Source organism: Psammomys obesus, unplaced genomic scaffold, assembly GCF_907164565.1.
Source record: "Psammomys obesus unplaced genomic scaffold, mPsaObe1.curated_primary_1811, whole genome shotgun sequence".
NCBI lineage: Eukaryota > Metazoa > Chordata > Mammalia > Rodentia > Muridae > Psammomys > Psammomys obesus.
In genome coordinates this window covers 51,318,229-51,328,507 of record NW_026585644.1, presented here as the reverse complement: position 1 = coordinate 51,328,507, position 10,279 = coordinate 51,318,229, and positions in this window count along the sequence as shown.

Here is a 10,279-nt window from a genome sequence, read left to right as displayed (position 1 = left end):
CTTTCATTATAAAAGTAATTTATTATTCTCGTAGAAAATGCACATATAGAACTCCCCAGAGGTAGCTAATGTTAACAGTCTGCAATAGTCTATTTCATCTAAGACACCACTAAATTGAAAGGAACTAAAAAGTAAAGAAAAATAACAAGGATTTTAATAAGCATTTGAGATCTTGGATGTATGTAATGGAGACATCAAAGCAGGCCTGGAAAACTGAACAGGGAACTCAGCAGGAAATCTGGACTGCATATTAAAAGGGAATAATCATCATTTTCACACCCATGTTTTGCACTTTAAGTTATTATCTCCGTATATTGAATTAAGGGATAACCACTCTCAAAAGACCGACCCTTAGAAGATCCTGTTTATCTTCCAAAGTCATGCCTACTACCTTAGGAATGGGTAAAAGAATGTGATCCTCGCCTTCTGGAAGATTTATTCTGTGTTACTCAAGTGAAACTTTGCCTTGAAGAAGATAAATCTCTAGTTTCTGAAACATTGGTCAATATGAATATACTGGTCCCATGCGGGCTGAACAGACATGAAGGAGAATGTGGCTTGTTTTTATTCACTGCTGTATATTTATTTTCTGTACTAAAATCCAAGGGGTCTTAAGAAATGAAAAATGTTAAGATGCAACCTGTCTAACTGTCAGGTCACTTTGTCTCAGGTATATTAAGAATAGTAAAATACACAACACAAGATAGTGTAAACACAGGAAGGCATGTCATGACTCCTGTTCTCTTGATAATTAAATGCATAATTTTAAATAAATCACATCACCTCTCTACACTTCTGTTTTTGTCTCTAATTACCCTATTGAATACCCAGCTATTAGGAAGATCAAAAGAAATTGTAAAGATGGAAGCAGTTCAAAAATGTAGCACATGCAAATTACAAGGTATTATTAATCCTTATATTTATTAGTTGTCTGCAATGCACTCTTACACTCAGGCAAGAGGGGCTCTTGCTCTAAGCTGTATTCTTAAAACTATCTTCATATCAAAATACACATGCATATAAATTTATTAAGTGTCTATCAGCATGCCCCTAGAAGATGGGGCTTCAAGGCTTTCGATAGTATTGACACTCCTCAGAATGATTAAAAAAATCTACAGAAAGCATCTTTATTAAATACCCAACAAATATGACCTCAAAATCAGTCTTGACTGGCATGGGCCATGCCATTTCAAATGCCACTTGAGCTGTTAGGTTTAATTTGGACAAGATAATGAGCAAAACGAGGAGTGCTAAATGAACTAGCAAAGAATCCTGAAATAAATAAGGGATTGTAGTCTATAGTCGATTTTTTTAAACAGCTGTTTTAGGATTTTTAGTTTTTGTTATTTTTAGTTATGTGTATGTGTGTGTACATGAGAGGGGGTGCCCTTGGAGGCTAGAAGCAAGGGCTTCTCTGGATCTGGAGTTACAGATTATTACCATGAGCCATCTGACTGGGAGCCAAACCTGGTCCATGCCTAACCACTGAGCCATCTCTCCTTCCCCTAGGAAAAGCTTTGGATCATATGTCAACCACAGTTGTTCAGTCTTTTGCTTGCCATTGCTAGTGTTAGAAAATGCTTATCAAAGGCCAGACACAGCAGCGCATGCCTGCACTCACAGCTCTGCAGATGCTAAAGCAGGTCTGCAAGCCAGCCTCTCCCCAAACCAAACCAAAACAATAGACTTTATGAAAGACACAGGTATGAGTTTAACTAGCTTACGTCTTAAATAATTTGGACTGTCTGAAATGTTAAACCATTTTTCTCATAGAAGAATACAAATGTGGAATATAGAACAAAAATGAGATTCTAGTGAAAGAAAATTGGACAAGAAGACAAAAACATAGCACGATTAAAAAGAAGTTCATAAAAAAAGTTCATATGCAAACCTGCACCTATATTTAAATATTTCTATTTTCTATATATTCTACACAACAATCAAGTGAGACTTGAACGAACTGAACCATATATTGTTCTTTTTGTTTTTCATTACAATATATTATCATCAAAACAACTGAAAGAAAAGTTCAATACTTCATGCATAGTTATTGCTGTAGGGGCTGGCAAAAATATCAATGAAAGTAATATAATTCATATGATAAATAGTCATAATATTTTCTATGATAGTTATCATCATTTCAACTTCATTAAAATGTGTGACACTATATGTGAAATTTATGATTCATTTTTAAGTGTAACTATTGATTGAGAGATTGTATTGGCATTGCCAGGTGCTACTGTCTCGGCAGAATAAAATTCCTCCAATTTCATAGAAATTAATTTCAAATTAACATCTAATATTAAGGAATAATTGTTAGACATGACAGTATCATTAAGGCAGATACTCTTTTTGTTCAGCATGCATATTAATAAACTCATGAACAGAATTTTATGGCATCTAGAGTTTTCTTTAAACAATTGGATAGAACTGGGGAGTACAAATGAAAACACTTGATCAACAGTTGGTGATTATTGATGTTGAATGAAGAGTACGTGGAAGAGCTTTCAAAGTATTTCTATGCGTGTGCGTGTGCGAGCGTGCGCTTGCCCACTTGCTCATTCTAGAGCCTTGTCCACTAGCATCCCTTCCTCAGTCTCTCTCCGTAGACTCTCACTGAACCTGGACCACTGACTGGCTAGAACTGGGTTCGACAGCATCCGCCTCGAACCCCTTCGCCACCAGCACTGGGATTACAGAGGTCTACAGCCATGCCCAGCTGTTTGGGGTTTTTGCTTTTGTTTGTTTGTTTTTGAGACAGGGACTCTCTATCTACCTTGGAACTCTGTAGACCAGGCAGGCCTTTAACCCACAGAGATCCGACCGCCTCTGCCTCCCTGAGTGCTGGGATTATCATTTCACTCTTTCTACCATGTAGCTCTTAGGGATAAAAACTCAAGTTGTGAGGTTAGAAGCAAGCGTCCTTACTCACTGGGCCATCTCACCAGCTCCTTAATTTCTTTTATATTTGTGTGTGTGTGTGTGTGTGTGTGTGTGTTATGTGTGTGAGTGAGTCCATACATGCGCACATATATGCCACAGATGACATGTGGAGATCAGAGGATAACTTCGGGGAGTCAATTCTCTCTTTTCACTATGCAGGTCCCAGGATTCGAACTCAGACCATCAGTGAAGCTTGACAAGCTCTTTTACTGACTGTGGCATCTTGCTGGCCTTAAATTATTTTTTAAAGTCTTCTTTAGGCTGAGGAAGCGAGCGGGAGGCCTTGCTGAGTGACAGGGATCAGAGAAAGGGTACCATGGCGCGTTAGTGGGCCCAGCATCCTGTCCCTCGGTTCTGGTCCTGAAGGCCTAGTGGAGAACAAGAATGTGGGTGGGAATGATCGAGTGGGGGAAGAATCCTCAAAACAGACGTGGGGCACACAGGGAAGGAGCATAAAGACGTGTTACGTCACTACCTGGTTACACCACCATTTCAGAGTGGAGAGAATCCTGAAGAAACAGAAACCTGGAGAAGTTCCGTATGCGCACCCTCTGCAAAGTTCCTCCCGCAGCACAGTTTCAGAACCTCGCCGGCGGGTGACGCAGACCTTCCGGCTAGCACGCCTGGGAACTGGGCTGAGTGTCCCCCTTAAGCGTCTCCTGCAGACACGCCGGTAAAATGTTTTGAATTTTGGAGAGATGGCTCAGGGAGTAAGAACGTTAGTCGCTCTTACGAGAGGACTGGGATTCAGTTCTCAGCACACACCAGTGTGTGTGTCTCTCAACCATCCATGATTCTGGTTATAGGGCATCCAAAGCGTTCTTCCGACTTCTAAGGGAGCGCGGCATGCCATGGTGCACACACATATTTGCAGGCAAAACATTCATATACAACATATAAACCTAAAAATGTTTTCACTTTTTTGAATTCTATGTGTTCAGAAATACAAACCATTTTGAAATTAACACCCAAAGTCATTGGGTGTTGCCGTGTGTACCTAAAAATGGACTCCTTTCCTGGAATGTATAAATCTCTGCTTCAGAGTGGAAAAATAGATCAAATAGAAAGCACATTCTCAGAATAAAGGTCATATGAGCTTTCGTTTGTGACCAGGAGTGAGGTTTTACAGTAAGTGTGCTGGGCACGTGGTATTTAGTTCAGGTGGTTTCCCTCACTCTGTAAATGTCAACAAACAGCACTTATAAGCCTGGCCTGTTATAATGGACATGTTTATGCCATAAATAATTGTATCCTTAGTCTGTGAAAAATAAACAGCACAGAAAGTGTAAGCCTCTCATCGCCAAGGCTGCCTAAACAAGAGCTGGACAGGGATGGCACCTATAGACAAGCTAAGATAAAACAGAAAAATCTCATGGGGCCTCCAACAAGCCTGGGCACCTCAGGAACACTGGGAGTAGGAGAAATAGATTTCTTCAGGGAAGAGCTCCAAATCGTTATCAATATCAAAAAGCCAATACTGAAACCATGTACATACAGAATGAGCAGCTTGCATATATGCAATATATATGTATATATATATATTCCATAGATAGATAGATAGATAGATAGATAGATAGATAGATAGATAGATAGATAGATAGATAGATGGTATATGTGTTTGTGTGTGTGAATAAAGCCTGTGAACCTGAGAGAGAGCAGAGTGGTATGGAAGGGTTGAAGGGAAGAAAGTAAGGAGGAAACATTGTAATTATATTTTAATATAAAAAAATAAAAATCTGCACCTTTAAAAAGCATGAGCAATGAGTACCTTTGCAGTCTAGGTTTAGAAACAATGTTAGGTGATGGAGAACAGAAATGGCCATGGGGCATTCTAAGACCTCGGCAGTTTTGATTCTGTCCTCACCACTTTCAAAGTCTCAGTGGATGAAACGGATACAAACTCTCTTCCACAAGTCTCTGTAGGCCTCATTTCCAACTGCTTTCTAGATGAACACGGAGCCCTTGGGCTGGAAGATACTTCCATTTGTATGTATTGTTCTGTCTCTTACCTCCCATTAAGAAGGTATTTGATACATAGTGAGAATCACCTCAAAAAAAAAAAGCAAGACCTCTTAGTTTTATAATTAGCAATTTTCTTTATAAAAAATTCATTTACTCAAAATAAAACAGTATTTTTTTTTTGTTTTGTGGTTCTGTTTGCCTGTTCATTTGCTTTATATTTACAAAGAAATAACCAAGAACTACTAATGTCCAAGAAAGCCAAAGACAATAAGAGCTACAATTGGGCTGTCAATATGGTTCAGTTGGTAGGTGTCCTCAGGTTTGGTCTAACAACACCCAAACTGGGTCCTCTGGGATACATCTGTAATCTTAGTGCTTGAAAGCTAAAGGCAAGATGGACAGCAGTTCAAGGTCATTGTCAGTTACATTGTGAACTGAAACCCTGTCTCAGTTAAAGAAGGAGGAGGAGAAGGAGAAGGAGGAAAGAGGGTGAAAGAGTGTGCTTTTCCATACTGTAAAATAAGTATTAATATCTTCTTTTTACTAAAAAAGAAATTTCCTCAGAAAAATGGCTCATTCAGGTCAGACCACCAATTAGTGACATGATGTAACAGTTAAACCCAGGCCTGTTTGACTTTAAGACTCATATTTCCCTACTTCATTTTACTGTCTAAGTAATTTGTATCACAAAAAAATATTCATACTTCAAGCTGCCAGCTTAGTGTCCATACCATTAGAAAAGGAGCTTACGGCGAAATGTAGAGAAATTTCAAGCCGGCAACATGGCTGCTCTGGCAAGAAATCACATCCGAAGACCTTCTAGGTCTGTGCGATCCAGCTGGAATACAGACACACTCTGGATTACAGTATGATCTGGTTGGTATACAGATATGCCCTTAGCACACACCTTTAATTCCAAACAATGAAGGTAAGGTTAGTTTATAGAAGGAAGTAGCGGTGTTTGAAAGTGATGTCTAATTGAGGGGCAGACAAAGTGATGAATCACAGAAAGACTTGACAAAATGAGTCAGAGATAGGATATGCCCAACTCTCAGGATAACAGACAGGTAAGAGAGACAGGGCAGAGCAGGGAGACAGAAGAGGGCTTTTCTTTAACACACTGGGACAGTTTTACAGTTTTACAGGTTGTAGGAAAATACGCTAGACACCATTGAAGATAGAACAAACCAGAGAACGAGAAGAAGCCAGAAGATTAGAACATATTGCCAGAATTAGTTTGAGGCCAAGCAGAGCAATTCAGTTAGAAGCCAAAAGAAGCCAGTTTGAATCAATGAGCTTGGATAGGAGTTTGGGCCAGAACAGCTGAGTTGAACCAGCCAGTGAGAGTTCAGAAAGAGCTAGAAAGGCTTGGGAACAGCTCTCATCTCATCTCTTCAAATGAGGAAATAAAAACAGCATTTACAGGGAAGAGACAGCACAAATAAAAACCAAAATGCTTAATAAAAGTGACCCAGTCAAGCAGTGAAGGCACACACCTTTTGTTTGTTTGTTTGTTTGTTTGTTTTCTTGGTTGGTTTTCGTTTTCCAAGACAGGGTTTCTCTGTGTAGCCTTGTCTGTCTTGGACTCACTTTGTAGACCAGGATGGCCAGAGGCAAGAGATGTGCTTGCCTCTGCTTCCCAGAGTACAGGCGTGCGCCAATGCACCTGGCTGAAATACATCTCCTATGGGCTAAAAGATAGCTTAGTGGGCTAGTCCTTGCTATGTAAGCACGCAGGTCTGAGTTCCAATTCCCAGGACCAAGGGAAAGCTGGACAGGCAACCTGAGCATCTGTAGTTCAGGCTTCCTGCAGGAAAATGGAGGTGGAAACAAGCCAATCCCTGAAGCTTGCAGACCAGCTGGTGTGTGCAAATGGGAAAACAACAAAGTCACTGTCTCAATCAAGGTGGAAGGTGAGGACTCATACCCAAGCGTGTTCTCTGACCTCCACACACATGCTATGGTATGCACCCTTATTCACACACAAAAGTCCATGTGCACATGTACAAACACACACACACACACACACACACACACACACAGGGAACAAAGACTTAGAAGGTAGACAGAGTGGTGCACAAATGTTAAATCCCAGCTACTTAAATGAGACTGCTTGAGCCTAAGAGTTTATGGGTAAACCAGGGTTCAGGGATCCCTGACCCTTAAGGGCAGAAGAAAAAAAAGTTGGTGGAGAATAAGCACAAATGTGTATAATGATAATGTCTATGGCATAGCCCAACTATTTTAGTACCAATATGGCTATCTGCAAAAATGAAAACACAGGACATGGCATTCTCTTCCACTATTTGGGGGACTGAGAGCCCCAGACTGAAATGTCAAAGTAATGGTGATATAATCATGAGAAGCCAGGCTCATGTCCTGAAACTGCCCTAGCTTCCATCTCTTTGGGAAGACACAGCAATATATGCTGATATAAAACTCAAAAGGATTGTGGACATGTGTGCACTAAATTATACATCGTAGTGCTCACTGACATCTGAACAACAATTTCTGTGTCTGTCTCTAGGTTCAGCTGTAGACTGGATGAGTTGTGGCGTATTTAAACAATGTAATAGTAGATGAGCTACAAGCTACTCGCATGGATGGAGTGCGCCAACGCTAGCGTCACAGCAGGGAACACAGCAGTGCACAGGGGGTCAATTTAAAGTTAACCACATGCGCAGCTAATCCAAGGAATTAGAAGGAAAGAGTTGGGAGCAGTGACTGAGGGGCCTTAAAGGGGACTTCTAGGATGCAGTAATGTTTCTTTCTTGATCTACATGTGGTTACACAGCTCGTAAGCACACTTTGTCAGAAGGCATCAAACTGAACACTGTTTGTGCACTCAGCATACTCTGATTACAAGCCTGGTTTCTAAAAACTAACAAAAACCATTTCTGTGATGTATGCATTCATGTGTGTGCATGTGGGGTGTGTGTGTGTGTGTGTGTGTGTGTGTGTGTGAAATAGACTTGATGATCCAAATTTTCCTTTACCAATCCCAAGGACTCATCCATACATACTAATCCTCAAACCAAAATCAGAGAGGGAAACCTTAACAACACTGAAGTCGGAAGTGCTTTAGGGAAAGTTGTGTGTAGAATGTGCTGCTTGCAATACACTTTTCCACTCTCCCTTCCCCCAAATCACTGATTTTCACTTTCTGCTTCAACCTGGGCCTAAAATATTAAAGCACCTAAAGTACCTAGTACTCAAGATTCAATCCCAGATTATAGTTCAATTACTCCAGCATTCAGGAGGTAGAGGCAGGCAGATCAACCTGAGTTCAAGGGCACCTTGGTATATATAGAGCAAGTTCCAGGACAGCCAAGGGTACACAGAGAAACCCTGTCTCGAAAAAAAAAAAATTGTGATCAAACTGGAAGACATCAAAGAGAAGACGCTGGAGGCTGGAGTGAAGAGATGCATGTCCGTTCCAGAAAATCTTGAAAAGGAGCTCTTTAGTCCAGACACCAAGAACATCTGGCTGTACCGTGCACCCTGCTCTGGTTTATAGGCGGCCCATCCTTGCCCTTCCCACCTCTCCAGAGGATCCTGCCTGAAGACTAATAATAAACTATATCTTAAAACAAAGATACCCTCAATTTCATGCCAGGCATTCATTAAAATAAGTCACATAAGAAAGTTGATCTGTATCGTGAGAGAAGCATATGCTGGGATGAGGATTGGCCTGTAAGTGAGGTTCGTAATGGCTGGCAAGCTCTGGCTGCCTCTTGTTCAGACAAGATGGTTTCCCAGCAGTGCCCCACTCCAGCTCCCAAATCACAAGCTTCTCTGCTAAAAGTTGTCCACCCTGATGAGTATCTTTGTTTACTTTTTAACTAAGGGGTTTTAACTCAGGCTATTAGAACCTGGGGAGGTGTTTCATCTATACATCTGTTTGTTTTCAGAAGTCTGACTCCTTTCATTTGTGATCCTACATAAGTAGTAGCTTGAAGGCTTTTCCTCATGTACAAAGATCAGTTCCCTAATTGTCAATTTCCAGAAGTTTCTAGTGTCAGAGGCTGTCTTGAAATTGGGGGATAGGAGCTATCAGGATGGACTAAACTCCCTAATGATTGTAGCATAGATTACTGCCTTTTTTCCATTTTTACCCTCACCCTCTCTGCCCCCACCCCTCTTTGCAATAATCTATCCAAATTTTCAGGAGGAACCTTGGAAGACAAGAGCTATGCCACACTGAGTAGCCAGTCACACAAAGCAGGCAGCAGTAGCAGACTAAAAGGCAGCAGTAGGGGGACAAAAAAGATTGGCTCAAGGCATGTGGGAGGAAGAAAATTCGGAAAAGGAATACTCAGGCACCCTGTCAACCTAATAGCCTTAAATAGCTGAGGACAAAGAAAAATTCATTTTCTGTTGATATAAAGTATATAGTTCTTTATAGTTAAAATAAAGGATTTATTACTCACTGAATATAGTAATATTGCTACTGCTTTGGAATAGTCTTTCATTTCACACTTTTTCTATCACAGGAATAATAATAGTTACTCACCAAGCAGGGAGACCACTTTTAGTTGCAAAATCTTACTCAAAATATATTTACAAGGGCCAAAGAGATGATTCAGTGATTAAGAGCCCTGGATGTTCTTGTAGCGGAGCCAGGTTTGATTCCCGCATCCACAGGGCTGCTTAAAACCGGTTGTAATTCAGATTCCAAAGGACCTGATAACCTCTTCTGACATCTGCAGGCATACGCATGATGTACAGACATACATGCAGGCAAAACACATGCACTTATGTTTTGCTAGTTTTCATGTCATAAAAACAGTTCTAACTTTTTCAAAGTTCCTGTTTTTTCTTTGGGAAATCTGTGAGCTGGACAATCTCTTGTAAGACATTTCAAATGCAGACAATAACCTGGTGTGGTACACACTTGCAATTCCAGCACTTGGGCGTGGAGGTAGTAGAGTCGGGAGTCCAAGGCTGGTCTAGGCTACATAAGACCTTGTCCCAAAAAACAGATTGATGAAGCCAGGAGAACACTCAGCCAGTGTCTTAGTCTCTGTTCTGTTGCTGTGATGAGATACCATGATGGAGGCAACTCTTATGAAAGAAAGCATTTAATTGAGGACTTGCTTACAGTTTTGGAGGTATAGCCCATTATCATGGCGGGGAGCAAGAAGGGGGCAGTAGCTGAGAGCTACATCCTGATCCACAGGCAGAGAGAGAAAAAGGGAGAGAGGAAGGAAGGGAGGAGAGGGAGGAGAGGGGAAGGGAAAGGGAGGAGAGAGAGGGAGAGGAAGGACAGGGAGAGGGAGATGGAGAGGAAGAGGGAGGACAGGGAGAAGGAAAGGGAGAAGGGAGAAAGGGAGGACAGGGAGAGGGAAGGAAGGGAGAGGGAGAAGAACAGAAA